General features: G+C 35.7%; 1 protein-coding gene across 1 annotated transcript in view; it reads right to left on the minus strand.

The window, feature by feature from the left end:
* The window catches only part of LOC143228530 (echinoderm microtubule-associated protein-like CG42247), a 98664-nt gene that overhangs the window by 63146 nt on the left and 19085 nt on the right, over positions 1-16433 (minus strand). The window lies entirely within an intron of this gene.

Below are 16433 nucleotides of genomic sequence, written 5' to 3' on the forward strand. Positions count from 1 at the left end.
ACAACGTTTGATGCGTTTAGTTCAACCGGTTTTGGCTAACGTATTGTGACGTTTGCTGTTAATCACTAAAGTTTTAACAGATTGCTATCCGACATCAACTGATATAGAAGAAAAAATTATAACGGGTAAGTCTTTTGGTTATTTTTTACTTGCTACTAACATCCATGCGTGTGTGGAACCACAGAGCCGTTACTGGTATTATTTTCTCTTGATCGGTATCATTCGAGCCCAGTTCTTGAGAAACTTTACTAAAAGACTCGCAATCATAAAACATTAAAGTGGTCACGATAGGGTAATAGAAGACGTAGTAGGTGAACACGTTCTTAAGATATTGTAAACTAAGTAAATGAATCTATACTATAACTAACGTTGAGAAGCCTGAAAGAGAACCTAAGTCTCCTTTAACAGACTTTATTCTATAATTTAGAATGTTCGCATAAAGCTACACATGATTGTTTGCTCAGAATGAAGCACAAAGCTATACAGTGGTCAAGCTATACAGTGGTCTATCTGTGCTCTGTCCATCAAATTATGGAAGAGTAAGACATCGCCATCCTACTTTTAAAACGCACCCGTGGCCCTAAGGTGGAGGGTGTGATCATTTGTTGTGGTAGCTACTGATCCTCTGGTCCACAGACTGGCACTTTAACCTCTGAGAGCCGCCATGGTCCTACTGTAAGAAACATATATGTTTCATTCTCAGTGTACCTTCTCTAACAGACACCTACACTTAATTCTGTGTTTTATATAATAATTTTCTCTAACAGACACCTACACGTAATTCTGTGTTTTATATAATAATCTTCTCTAACAGACACCTACACGTAATTCTGTGTTTTATATAATAATCTTCTCTAACAGACACCTACACATGGCTATTTGTGTCATATAATCATTTCCTCTAACAAACATTTGCATGTAGTTCTGTGTGTGTTATATTATAATAGTTTCTAACAGACATCTACGTATTCTACTACACATTATACTATAATATACCCTAACTGACATCAAATTGGTTCTGTGTTTTATATGAGAAGCTTGTGTAACATACATCTTTACTTGTTTCTGTGTATTATACTATAATCTCCCACAACAGACATCTACGCGTGGTTCTGTGCGTTATACTAGTAGATCTACGTATTCATTATATATATGAATCCTTCATTTGATATCTAAAATATACTTGAATGAAATATCCCTTATTTATTACTGAAATATGAATCAAACTTTCAGACTCGGCATTTCTGGTGAAATATACCTGATAAGTGACTTAAAAATTTCATATCTGATTTGTTCCTAAATCAGAGTTGTCGGTATGATGTAATTTTACATCATCTTCAAAGACATATTGATACAAAACATCATGTAATGTCCGCGTCATTATTACTTCATATTTGTAGTTTACTGTTTCAAATTGTTCAAAAGTTGTATTTATTGCCAACAGTAAAATTTAGTAGTTTTTAAAACAATGCGATACTTGTAGTGTCTGTTTACTCGTCAAAATTACATGAACTTACAGATGACTAGTGTAAAAAAAAAAGTTATAATTCTTCATTTCGAAACGGCGATTTGTCTAGCTCAAATACTCGAAGGTTTCTCAACCGTTTTGTTTTTATATTTATAAGATAACAAAAGTTATAATTCTTCGTTCCGAAACGGCGATTTGTCTAGCTCAAATACTCGAAGGTTTCTCAACCGTTTTGTTTTTATATTTATAAGATAACAATTTTTACTTTAATTTATACTTTTCTTGTGTCCCACTAAAAGACAGAGTCAGGCGTTTAATTGTTGGGCTACATGTAGGAGGGTCCTAGGTTCGATCCAAGATATTCCACACAACTCACTCAGTTGTTCAGCTTTTGAGATATAATAAGTGTAACACTATATTCTAATATTGGGTTAAGAGTAGCTGTTTAGGCGGTCGGTACCACTAACTGACTGCCCTCCTTCAAGGCAGCAGTTCTAAAACAAGGATGAATATAACGGAACCTTACAGTGGGGGTATCTAACTTAACAGTTTAGTCCATGTAATAGTTCAGGCCAAAAATATCAAATGTTCTTTAATGATATTTATAGACGGCGTATCGTACCATCCACCAATCCTGACTGATAAGAACTGACTTAGCAAGAAACTGTAGGTTTAGCAGATCATAAAAAAATGTCATTTAGAATGAACTCAGAATTTCATATTACAATTTTAGTATAGTTTTACTGCACTGTTTAGCATGTCATACAACATTTATGTCACTTAGTGTGAACTAGATATTTTACATTCCAATTTCAGTATAGGTTTTACTGCGATGTTTAGCATGTCATGCAACATTTGTGTCACTTAGTGTAAACTAGATATTTCACATCCCAATTTCAGTATAGTTTTTACTGCGATGTTTAGCACGTCATTCAACATTTGTATCACTTAGCGTGAACTAAGTATTTCACATTCCAATTTCAATATAGTTTTTATTATCTCGACAGTGCCCATTTTATTATAATTATGTATCAAGCGTAGGTGATTTTAGTATTGTTAATTATTATTGTAGCACCACAGTATTGTTAAGATTACTGTAGTATCACTTGGTTGTTAAGGTTACTATGATATTACAGTGTCGTTAAGAGTACTGTAGTATCACTAAGTTGTTAAGGATACTATGGTATTACAGTGTCGTTACGATTATTGTAGAATCACTAAGTTGAAGAGGTTACTACAGTATCGCAGTATTGTTAATATTACTGTAGTATCACTAGGCTGTTAAGTTTACTGTGGTGTCACATTATTTGTTAAGATTACTGTAGTATCACTAGGTTGTTAAGTTTACAATGGTATTACAATGTCGTCAAGATTACTGGGTTAGTAAGTTTACTATGGTATCAAAATATCGTTAAGATTACTATAGTATTACAGTGTTCTTAAGGTTACCACAGTGTCATGGTGCTGTTAATATTATAGTGGTTTTATATCGTAGTTACAGTAACTGTGATATTGTATCTTTGTTAATGTTACTGTCGCTATATATTTTTTTGTTACTCTGGTATTACAATGTTACCAAGGTTACTGTAGTGTTATTTTATCATTGTTCTCGTAAGGTTACTCTAATCCCACTTTGTTGTTAGCGTTAATAGTGATGTTAAGAATATTATGCCAACATGGAGTTGCTAAGGTTACTGCTGTAACTCAGTACTGTTAAGGTGATAGCAGTAACACAGTGTCGTTTTACAAAACGTTCTTAACTCCTTTTGGAAATGCTTCTTATAAATATAAGAATTATTCATCTGACTTATATAGATTTACGTCCTCCAACCTGTGTTCAAACAGAATTAACGGCCCGGCATGGCTAGATGGTTAGGGCGCTCGACTCATAATCTAAGGGTCACGAGTTGGAACCCTTTTCACACCAAACATGCTTTCCATTTCAGCCACAGGAGCGTTATAAAGTGACGGTCAATCCCATTATTCGTTGGTAAAAGAGTAGCCCAAGAGTTGGCGGTGGGTGTTGATGACTAGCTGCCTTCCCTCTAGTCTAACACTGCTAAATTATAGACGGCTTGCGCAGATTTCCATCGTGTAGCTTTGCGCGAAAATCAAAAACAAATAAATAGCATTAATCTCTCGCTTTAGCAACTTTTTGTTTTTGTCGGCCATCTTTTTAAGATTCTGACTCTACCAAATGCGCATAAAAGTTCAAAATCAACTTGCAGCTTAAACTTTGAGGATGAACAACCCCTTCTCCTTTATCAGCTTCTGTTGAATAAGGAATCATACTTTTAAAGCGTTCTACGCATTTTCCTCATCATTGGACGATTTCCCCCTCTGTAAGATATTCGTATCACGTTCCAGTTGCGTTTCGAATATTGTCTATACACAATGCAATGGATTTACAAAGAATAAAACTTTTAAATGTAATGTACTTCCGCTACGTCATATCTTTTCATCAGAGAAGCCTTCAAGCTAATGTGGTGTAAGTATTGTGTTATTAAATCGGTATATAGGAAATGTACATCATAGAATAAACTCTCCAGGCTTGTGAAATGCAGTCATAATTCTATCGAAATCTAAAGTGTAAAAATAACTGAATGATATAACTGAAATCTTTCTATATGTTACTGACACTGAAACCTAAGTGTAAATTACCTCGTATTTTGTGTATTACACTTGTGTTTGTAGCAAGCGAACACTTGACTACAGAAAAGTGTATTCATTACTGATAAGCGCAATCATTTAAGCCTGATAACAGTAGCATGTTAGTGGCCCGGCATGGCCAGGTGGTTTAAGGCGTTCGACTCGTAATCTGAAAGTCGCAGGTTCGAATTCCCGTCGCACCAAACATGCTTATAATGTTATAATGTTACAGTCAATCCCACTATTCATTGGTGAAAAGATTAGCCCAAGAGTTGGCGGTGGGTGGTGATGACTAGCTGCCTTCCCTCAAATCTCATACTGCTAAATTAGGGACGACTAGCGCAGATAGCCCTCGTATAGCTTTGCGCGAAATTCAAAAAACAAACAAACAGTAACATGTCCATATAAAAACACGCGCGTTTATTTGATGATCAAAGTAGTCCATTTCTGTTTATTGCAATTTTGTTAAGTTTCATTGCTGTCTTCGCTCGATTGAAAATAACATCATTAGCTTCCTTGAGTTGTAGAATCAATATAATATTTGTTTAATTTTTGTTCTCCATCTAACCTGTTCTCCCTAGATTCTAATTTTTGAAGAACCAAAATCACCAACAAAGTAAATCAACAGTGAGTTTAAATACTTCCAACGCTAAAATCCAACTTTCGATTCCCTGTAGTAGAAAAAAGAACAGATAGTTTATTTAATATCCTTCCACTTGGCTCCCAATAACACAGCGATATGACTGCAGACTTACAACGCTACCAACCGGGTTTCGACAACTGTTGTAGGCAGAGCACAGATAGCCAGTTGTGTAGTTTTCTGCTTAATTTCAAATAAGGAAATAAAAGCTTTGGACTAAATGCAAACAAAGGGAAATTCCATGTAAACGCTAAGAAGCAAGATAAACGGACCTAAATGTAATATATATAAAATACACATATGTATCATATATATATGGGGCCCGGCATGGGTAGGTGGTTAAGGCACTTGACTTGTAATCCGAGAATCGCGGACTCGAATCCCGTCACACCAAACATGCTTGCCATTTCAGTCATGGGGGCGTTATAATGTTACGGTCAATCCAACTATTCGTTGCTAAAAGAGTAACCTAAGAGTTGGCGGTGGGTGGTGATGACTAGCTGCCTTCCCTCTAGTCTTACACTGCTAAATTAGGGGCGGCTAGCACAGATAACCCTCGAGTAGCTTTGTGTGAAATTCCAAAACAAACAAACTGACTTGGAGGTCAGTTTGAAGGTTAGAGCTATTTCAGTAGTTTAGAACTTTAGGACAACACAGTTTGCAAGATAATATATTTACTTTCTGTAAAGAAATCTTCCGTTCAAGATGTGTCATGATTTTGGGAACTTTTTTACTCGCGGTAATTAATGCCCGAAAACTGTGTTAAGCCTAGTTTTAATCGCAAATGCAAAGTTTGTGGCTTGGTGTTAAGTTGAATGCAGTCAAGATAGAGGCCGGATTGAATCTAAAGCGATAAGAAACACTAGATTCAAATCAAATTGCGAAGCAGAAGAAATAATAGGAATAAGATACTTTGTTATTTTCATTGTCTTAGGTCGTTCAGTGATATGACTGATCACGCCAATGGAAGTCATACGAAACACTTGAAGAACATGTAACATTGTTTCCACAAAATGACTAAAGGGTCCCATTCTTGCAGTGAAAATTAAAGTTGCAGTAGAATGACCTTAAGCAAAAGTAGCCTTACTTTGGAAAGTATTTTCGTCAAAATTTTTTTTTTGAAATTTATTGCGTTTTTCGCAGCAAGAGGTCGAACTCGAAACTTATGTAAAGTCTTATATGAGATACTGGTCTAGTGGATTTTGTCTTTTTCAGGGTTGACATCAAAATATAAAAATTTCTATACGATTGATTCACGAATTTAGGGTTAATAATATATTTGATATGCCAGAACTTTAGACGTGCATATAAGTCACAAGCAAAGGTGCCCAGCAATGTTGGCTTAGAAAATAATGCTATAAGTGTGGGCGTGAGCCGTATTTTCACTGTTTTAAGTCGTAACACACGAGCCATTCATCAGGTTCGCGCATTTCCCTATCGACTCCTGCTTCTCGTTCACTGGATTAATACTGCAGAACTGCAGTACCTGTAAACATTACATTGTTAATCTGAGTGCTTATCCATTTGAACTTTATTTTTTGAAAGTACACCTAAATTTATGGATATTATGGGATTGTTGTTAACATAAAAACGAGCAGTTAAACATAGTCTCTCAAAAAAAAAATGATTTAACAAGATTTTCTGTTATTGTATTTCTAGCTGCACTTTATTCGTGCTAATGTGTTATTTTTTTATAATTATTTACGTTACATAAGAGATCGTATGTATCTGAAAACACAGTAATACAGCAGTATGGCTGTGGATTCACACCACTAGAATATGGGCAGAACACAGATATGCCTTTGCGTAGCTTTGTGGCTAATTCCAAAACAATTAATCAATCAAACTCGTAACAAAATTCAAGAAATACAGTTGTTATTTTTATGACATTTCCTTACACAGCTGAGGCCATTTAAAATATTCTATAGACCACCCACTGGCACAGCGGAACATTTACTTATGTTTCCACATTTTTCCACCCATTGGCACAACAGTACATCTATTTACGGCACAACATTGTTCCATCCATAGACACAACGGCACGTCTACTTATGGCCCCATGTTGTTCCACACAGTGGCACAGCATAACGTCGACTTATGGCCCCATGTTGTTTCACTCAGTGGCACAGCGGCACGTCTTCTTATGGCTACACGTTGTTCCATTTGCTATGTTGAGTTAAAATATGTATTTTTTACCGTATGTCAAGAGAAACGATATTATATATATGTTTCGGAAGTTCGTGCAAGGCTTCCCAAGGGCTATCTATGCTGGGCGTTTCTGTGTGTCAAATGGTAGATCACAGGGAAGACAACTAACTACTCGACAGCGACCTTCGCCAACTCTTGGGCTACCGTAATCTACTAGCTGAGGTTTGCCGTTGCTCATATAACGTCTTCTCGGCCCCAAAATGTGGAGCTTCATTTGTAGTAACGGGCAGCAAACTAGGAACCATAAAATACACAATCCGGTATACTAAGCACTTTCTCACCCCCGACTCAAGTGTGTCCATACAAACACATTTAACCAAGCTAGTATGCATACAAACAAAGCCAGACAATTTTGGTTAATATTTTATTGCCTGATTTTCAAAACATAAGGGTTACTTTTAACCCAACTCTGCAAGATATCAAGTTAAATCTGTGTGCGTACGTGAAAAAATACAATCTTGATTGAGTCAAGCATGGCCTTGTGGTTAACGTGCCCGTTTACCATAAGACTGACAGCCTGCTATTCCTTGTTTAGAACAAACCAAGAACTTATCGTCCTTTCCCTGGATATAAGTAACTTGATGCCAATAAATAATCGTTTTAATAAGTCACCATCCATCAAATGCAAGCACACTTTGTATTGTTTTTTCCACTATAGGTAGATGCAACGCAAAAATAAATTAGCAAATACAAGAGATATTGGTTTTGAATAATGACCTATAATTAAATTCGTATCAAAAAAGGATAAAAGGATGTACGCGTGTAGGTGGCTGGGCATAGTCTGGTAGTTAGGAGGCACTTGATACGCAATTTGTGGGTTTTGGACTCGAATCCCCGTTCCACCAAACATGCTAGTCCTTTTAGTCATGGCAGCGTTATAATATTACTATCAGTCCTACTATTTGCTGGTAAAGGTGTAGCCCAAGAGATGGCAGTGGGTGGTGATGACTAGCCACCTTCCCTCTAGTCTTTCACTGCTTACAAATAATAACGGTTAGCACAGATTGTCCTCAAGTAGCTTTACGCGAAATTAAAAAACACAAAAAAACGTCTGCAGTAAGGATTAACAAAGCGAAGATTAAAACTTTTTAGTACCTGCATGTGTCGTATGAACCCTTGATATGATTGGTAACTTCTTAGTACCTACCCGTGTGGTATGAACCCCTGATGTGGTTGGTAACTTCTTAGTATCTGCATGTGTCGTATGAACCCCTGACGTGATTGTTAAGTTCCTGGTACCCTGTATGTGTTGTATAAACCCCTGATGTGATTGGTAACTTCTCAGTACCTGCATGTGTCGTATGAGCTCTTGACGTGATTGGTAACTTCTTAGTACCTGCATGTGCTGTATTGTATGAATCTCTGATGTGATTCAACGCTGTTCAAACAACATTCAAAATGAACATAAGCAGGGTAGCTACAAACTGCAGAAAGCTGGACCCCTATGTATACATTCTTTATGAGCTGAACATCAGCATTCATTCTGTATGGTAAAGGTTCTCAAACATCTCTAACGATATAGTAAAGCGTTACTGGACCGTCACATATTGTGTGAACTATAAACACCCTCATAAGCTGTCTCTGAGGTTCATATTTGGCATTTAAACTACTTCCAACAAAATATGCGCCCAATTTATTATTAGTAATTTTTTATTGGAGTACCATTGTGGTATTTAGTAAGCAGCCATTAAACTTCTTCTGTAGTGCAATTTTCTTATCCAATATTATTCCGAAATTTTTTAAACAGCACCTGATGTGTGGAAAAAACTCGTATTTCATACAGTAAATAAAACTGTGGTAAATTATACAGTTAATTTTCAGTGTTCTCTGTGATCGATATCGAATTTCAAGTAGGTTGAGTTCCGAGAGAATATCTGGCTCAAATCAATAATTTTTAATGAATCCACAAAACGATCCATAATGTTCTGTTGCACCGAGCATTTTATTTAAATTATACATAGTTTAAGGAGAAAAATATTTTTAAAAACTCAACAAAACTCAATAATCTGTTTAGTATTGAATAATTGTTTTTTTCTGCCCCATTACAACGACGAAATAATAAGTCAGTAATAATAGTGAGATAACAGTAAAAACTTATCCAACAACAATATTTTATGATGAAAGAACGAATCGGTAATAATAGATGACAATTGAGGTTTATGAGATAATAATATTTTGTAATAAAAGAACGAATTAGTAGTAATAGTTAGAAAACAGTAGAGACTTATGAAACAACAATATTCGTAGATAAAAGAACGAATCAATAATAATAAATGACGATAGAGGTTTATGAGATAATATTTTGTAAAAAAAGAACGTATCAGTAGTAATAGTTAGATGACAGTAGAGACTTATGATACAACAATATTTTTTGAGAAAAGAAAGAATCGGTATTAATAAATGACGATAGAAGTTTATGAGATAACAATACTTTATAAGAAAAGAACAAATCAGTAATAATAGATGACAGTATAGATTTATGGGATAACAATATTTTAAGATAAAAAAAACGAGTCAGTAATAATAGATAGATGACGATAGAGGCTTATGAAATAATAATATTCTGTAACAAAAGAACACATCAATAATAGTATTTATATAATACTAAAGTCTTACGAGATGACAACATTGTGTCTTCATTTAATCTTATAATGGACTCTGTTCTTGTATCAGTATCTAGGTGTATGACCAAAACTCCTGCGCCATGTACTGAATAGCATAAATTCATAAAAATATTTCTCACTTTGAGTATTCAAGATTCAGTCAAAAAAAATAACTACGTTATATTCAACAACAATTTCTTCATCAGAGAAAATGACTTTATAAAACAGGTTTCTTGTCAGAACAGTAACCCATTTTTCACTAGGATTGCACTTGAGGGTTTGATTATATCTTTATTAGTGTAATGTCTTAAATGTAGTACTGAGAAACTAGGGTTCTTATAAAAACTATTATTTTTTTCATTTCAATAAACGATATCATTTTAAAAAGAATATTAAAGTTTATAACAGTAAAATGTATGAAAATTTTGAGCTTTGGACGTTGAATCATTTTAATGCAATAAGTTTTGTATGGCTATAAAACATAATCCGAACACGTATCGTGTCAGTACTTCCCAAGACAAAACAGTTCAGAAAATATTTACATTTTATTTCAACGACGTATGAATACTGTGATAAGTAATTACTTGCGCAAATAGACGTCCGTGAGGCGGCGTTTCTAGTGATTTTTAGTTCTTTACTCTGAGTAATGAAGAATTTAGACCTCGTTTAATATTAGAAATAGAAAAGGTATCTTCAGGTAAGGACGGAGGAGGCCATGTTGCATTGATACTAGCTCCAAATGGAAAACAACCAAAATAAGAAAATTCCTGTATTTCGATTAGTTTAATATACCCTAACGAGGAATAGAACATTCTTATTAGAATAATAACATGTCTTGGTTGAAAATAGAACATTAAAAGTTCCATCTTTATGTGCACTGTTCCAAATATACACGAGTTGCCATTGGTAACGAAACGTCCTTAGTGTTGATCTAGTAACTGACCTCGCTACTAGTCTATCACGTGACGAATTAGCTATGTCAATCTTTTCACGTTAATTAACATCATATAATCCATAAAAAAGTGACATTAAACAACGTGTTTGATGAACCTAATTTATCGTTTCAAGATTTCATCACTGTGTTTGGAATTGTTCGATTTGTTAGGAGTCCTTACAATATTAGGTTTACAATTATTAATTTATATGATCCATCATAAGCTCGTGCTTTGCCACTGATTGTTTCCTCTTGTCTAATTCAACAGTGGAATTAGCAAGTCCAGTCTTCGCCATTTGTACTTTCGTGCCATATGCACAGACAAAATTTCCTCTTATAAAAATACAATTAATAGATTTTATACCATGAAAGATTAGCTATACTCATTTCTTTATAACTTATTCTTGTAAAAGCGATACTCATGAGCTCCATTTGAAGGTTTATTTATCTTGAAATTCTGTTTACAGCCTGCATCGTAATGTGTATGTTTTCTTATAGCAAAGCCACATCGAGCTATCTGCTGAGCCCACAGAGAAAAATCGAGCGTCTGATTTTAGTGTTGTAAATCCGTAAACATACTGCTGTACTAGCGGGGAGCTGCATTGTAATAATTAATGATATTGTGTTTTCCTTTTTCACGCATGCGTGATGACTATAGCTCGTTATCGCCATTTATTTCAGTTTCGTATTTACAAAGGCGGCAGTATATTTACACGACTGTTTAGTATGACTTAGTTGACAGTCAATTAAAGGACAGTTCGAGTTGATGTACAGTGGAGCGCCATTAAGCCGCGGACCAGTAAACCGCAAAATCGCTTAAGCCGCTGTAGCAAGTCTTGTGGGCGATGTGAGTGAGGATTATCGCGGCTCACCGCTAATTTAAGAACCTGTAAAAACGCGGCTTACGAATTTAATCCTGGCTTTATAACTTCAAGGGGATATTTAAAAAGGATTTGCTTTAATTTGGGAAATAAATAAAATATATTACAATAGAAATCGACCGTTAATCTACCTTATCCGCTCTCTATGTCAGCTTTATGGAGGCCGCCATTATTACCGAATCACACCTCTTCATACATTAAAGTTATTCCGCGGTAAATCCGTGAAAAAAGTGATCAATAATTAAAGTATTATTTTTAATTCGATAATCGATATAATGATCACGTAATGGCCCGGATGAGGCTCCTCGGCGGAGCTGTTGGCGACTTCGGCTTTTCAGTCACGAATGTTTAAGCCTCGGACCACTTAAGCTGCGGTTAAGCAGGTTGACCCCCCAAATACCGCGGCTTAACGGCGCTCCACTGTAATAATAGTTCCATTTCTCTCTTGTAAAAATTGTCAGCAAAATGCAACATCATGTCGAATTCAGCTTTAAATGTAGAATGGATCAGAGAAGTCGTGGATGACCAAAATCTTATCGCGAATTTCGTTTTCAATGTGGAACTGACTACTGACATAATAGTCATAATCTAATAACAAATTAAGTTTTTAATGTAAAATGGACACATACATATATCCACATGTATTATTTCTTTTTGAATTTCGCGCAAAGCTACACCAGGGCTCTCTGCGCCAGCCGTCCCTAATTTAGCAGGGAAAGACTAGGGGAAGATAGCTAGTCATCACCACCGCCACCAACCGACAACTCTTGGGCTACTCTTTTACCAACAAATAGTAGGATTGACCGTCACAGTATAACAACTTCACAGCTGAAAGGGTGAAGATGTTTGGTGTAAGTGGATTCAAACCCTCGATCCTCGGAATACAGCCGAGCGCCTTAGCCACCAGGTCATGCCGGGCCTTACATATGTATTATTGATCATAATGTTTTAAATACGTCTACACACACACACGTCCCTTACAAACATTTAAGTGTTGTGAAAGTGTACTCCTGATATTTTTCTTTTCTAATGATAGCTGTATCGGGTTTACGGATGCAAACACACATTTGCTTCACCACAGAACCTATTATTTGACCTGTTTGTTTGTTTGATTTCGCGCAAAGCTAGTCGAGGGACTAACTGTACTAACCGTCTTTAATTTCGATGACATAAACCAGAATAAAGACAACTAGTCAACACTACCCAACGCAAGCTCTTAGACCAATTTTTTAGCAAGGAATAGTGCAGTTGACCGTCATATTATAACACCCCAAGGCCCTCTGACTGCGAGTCCAGCGCACTAATCACCCGGCTATACCCAGCATTACTCAACAGTGTAAAGCCCTTTAAGATCATTTATACACATACCAGAATTATGTTTAGGTAGTAACATGACTTATGCACTTTACGTGGTATTAAACTTTGAAGCGCGTGATCTAAAATCTGTACAGCTATACAGTTACAACAGAAAGTGTTCCTACCCTTGCGACCCGAGTGGTTTTTTCTCATAACTTAAAAAGTATCACGATTAGGCTAGTAGAAGTATAATACATTATGAACATTATACTAACACGCATATATAAATTAAACGACAAATAAACTGTTTATAAACAAATAACCAAAAATAGGATGAGCAGAAAGTGTTCGTACAGTTCAGAACGTGTGAAGAAACTGATATTCCCGTAAAATTTTGTTTAGTTTGGCGAATAAACTTCATTATACAATTCCAGAACTAGACACTGAGTTCATAATTATTGGAATTTAGCCAGTAAAAAATGTACTTCCGGCAATTTAGCGCCGTCTCCGTCATTATCTGCTTGGTCATCATGGCGAACAGGAAACAACTGTCCAGTGATTTAATAAACCGAATTATTGTAAAATACAAGTCTCGTGTGTCTCTTTCCGGTATTGCTACACAACTTAATGTACCGAAATCTACTGTTCAAAGCATAATTGTCAAGTTTAAGCTTAGAGGATCAACTTCTAACCTCCCTCGTTCCGGACGCTCCACCAAAATTCTAGAGAGAACCAAGAGGAAGGTTCTCAGAGACGTTAGTAGGAACCCTCGTTTAACACGTAATGGCATACAGAAACTCGTAATGGAAACTGGGGTTGAAGTAAGCACCTCTACTGTTAAGAACATGTTACGCTCTTCTGGGTTCAAAGCATGCCGTCCTCGTAGAACTCCATATTTAAAGCCTGTTCATTTAGAAGCACGATTGAGGTATGCAAGAAAGCATGCAGGTAAACCCTTTACTTATTTATTGGAAGAGCATTCTTTGGTCAGACGAGACTAAAATCGAGCTTTTCGGCCACAATAATGATCGCTATATTTTCCGTAAGAAGGAGGAACGAAATATTCCAAAGAACACCGTCCCTACAGTTAAATACGGAGATTGCTCGATCATGCTATAGGGTTCCTTCAGCTCTTCTGGTGTAGGCAGCCTTCACCGCGTCAACGGAATCATGAAAAAAGAAGAGTACGTTGATATATTAGGTGATGCTCGGAACTTGCGACTTGGGCGTCGATGGATCTTCCAGCACGACAATGACCCTAAGCACACATCAAAATATGTGCAATCCTGGTTGCAGAGGAACCATATAAGCGTCCTGTAGTGGCCATCGCAGTCATCCGATCTCAACCCAATTGAATACGTTTGGCATGAGTTGAAGACCAGGGTTCATCAGCATCATCCGAAAAACTTGCAAGAGTTGGAGGCCTTCTGTAAAGAATAATGGAAGAAAATACCAGTCGAGTACTGTCAAACGATCATGGAGGGCTATGAGGAGAGATTGCGCCAAGTAATTCACCTGAAAGGCTACACAACTGACCATTAAAATAGACGCACGAACACTTTCTGCCCCTCCTATGTTTGGTTATTTGTTTATAAACAGTTTATTTGTCGTTCAATTTACATAAAAAATTATGTAGATGTGTGTTAGTATAATATTTATAATATACTATACTTTCATTGTCCTTATCGTGATACCTTTTAAGGTATATATAAGTTTTTATATGAGGAAAAACTACTCACGACGCAGGGGTACGAACACTTTCTGTCGTAACTGTAGGTGGCCATATGATTCGAAATCTTATGACGTCAGTTGAAAAGTAACTATAGCGCACTATTTCTTGCACAAACTAAACCAAATTATCGTATTTGTCTAATAACAAGCCCCACAAAGCTGTGCAGCCATACAACTCACCGACCAAAGTAGGACATACAACGTACGATTTATATTTTTTAATGGTCTCATATTTCAGTTTCGTGTTGGTCTCTTTTAGATATCGGTTTCAATTGCGAAATGTCTTTTGTAAAACTTGAAAACGAAACCCATAGCTACTGAAAAAACAAAACAAATAATAGCTTAGAAGAGATAGCGTTTATCTTAATATAAAGAAAGAAAATAAAGCTTTATAAAGAAAAAAATATAAACGATATTTTCTGGCAACATAATAATCCAACTTTTGTTCGAAAGTACAGGTACTTGTTATTAATACTGCCCAGCACGTGTTTACAGTGTAGTTACCATAGAAACAACTGCTGCTATGGACCGTTCTTGTGCTCGCCAATAATATTACGAAGATTGAAATGTCTGCATCAATTTTCAGTCGGAAGTAGGTTCGTGAACATATCTAATTTTGGTTTGTTTTTGTATCAGTTATTACTATTATTTAATTTTAAAAACTGTTTTCTAAAGGTTCTTATGGAAGTAATGGAAGCTAATTAAAAAATATCTATTACATGACTTATACATCTTATTAAGGACCATAGTATACGATTACATGAAATTTCATTCAAAATGTTGCAAAATTTTAAGTGTTTAGAGAGATGTATGGAAAACTCACCAGATGGCAAATACCTTAAACATTCACATTTCTTATTTTTAAGTATTTTTCAACAGAGAAATATTAGAAATTAGCAATAAAAGATGTTCGTTGTGGTTTTCTTTCATGTCGTGTCAAAACGTAAAGATTTAGATAACACTGGAGCACTAAGTTCAAAATTCTATTTTTGATGATGCCACTCCTCTGACCAGTAATTGTTTACTGCTGTCATGATCAGGCGTGGATATTATTTTAGTTACGTTACAATGCCATTTTTGATATCCTGATAAGTATTCCTGGCCTTTAATGTCATGTTCAGATGAGGGGGTGTTATGTTGGTGACGCCACTTTCTTGTTCAATAAATTTTTATATAAGTTCGTATAGACCTGAAATGTTATGTTGATATTGATCTGGTGACGTTATCAAATAACCATAAAGATTCTTAAAGATGTTGTTGACGTAATTGTGCCGTTACCTTAAGTTAAGTCAGAGTTTCAATGCTGTTCTAACACTTTCATTCACACATGTTTAAACGAAGACATAAGACAATAAAAAAGGCATGGCATTAGCATGGTATGAACTACTTCTTGTCACGCTAGCTCATGTTCTCTCCTTTTCAGCGCAACTGTATGGACTGACTATAACGTCCTTCTCTGACAAAATAAGAATTGTGAGCGACCAGAAAATCGTTAACAAAATTTATTTCAAATACTTTACCAAACATTCTCAAAGTTTTCAGGTGAATTATAATTTCTATTGAATCACCGTTTCGAACAACGTTCCCAAATGTGCCCGAACATGTGTGAAGCTACAATATCTGTGACACTTGTATGCATTTAAAAGACTTGTGGAAACTTGTTGAAAGGATAAATACGTTGCAGCAGTGGAAACAACATAAATACAGATATCACAAAGAAAAAGGAATGACAACTAGATGGTGAATGCATTACTGACTAACTGGAGTAACCATCTTTTGGATGCGTGAAATAAAAAGTCGTTTGTAACAAAGAATAGAAAACTTTGTTTCTGTTTTTCTCCCTTAAAATAATAAACATTAAAAGTGCAATAATATAACATAAAGGTATCAGTACTGATAAGAAAGACGTGTTTTCAAAAATTCTATCAATATGAAATTAGATGATGGTGTCCAATCCCTATGACAACCATCCTCATGTCATCTTTTATCACTGTGTCAAAGTTAGTGCTGATTAATCAAGAGA

This window comes from Tachypleus tridentatus, chromosome 10 (genome assembly GCF_004210375.1).
Source record: "Tachypleus tridentatus isolate NWPU-2018 chromosome 10, ASM421037v1, whole genome shotgun sequence".
NCBI lineage: Eukaryota > Metazoa > Arthropoda > Merostomata > Xiphosura > Limulidae > Tachypleus > Tachypleus tridentatus.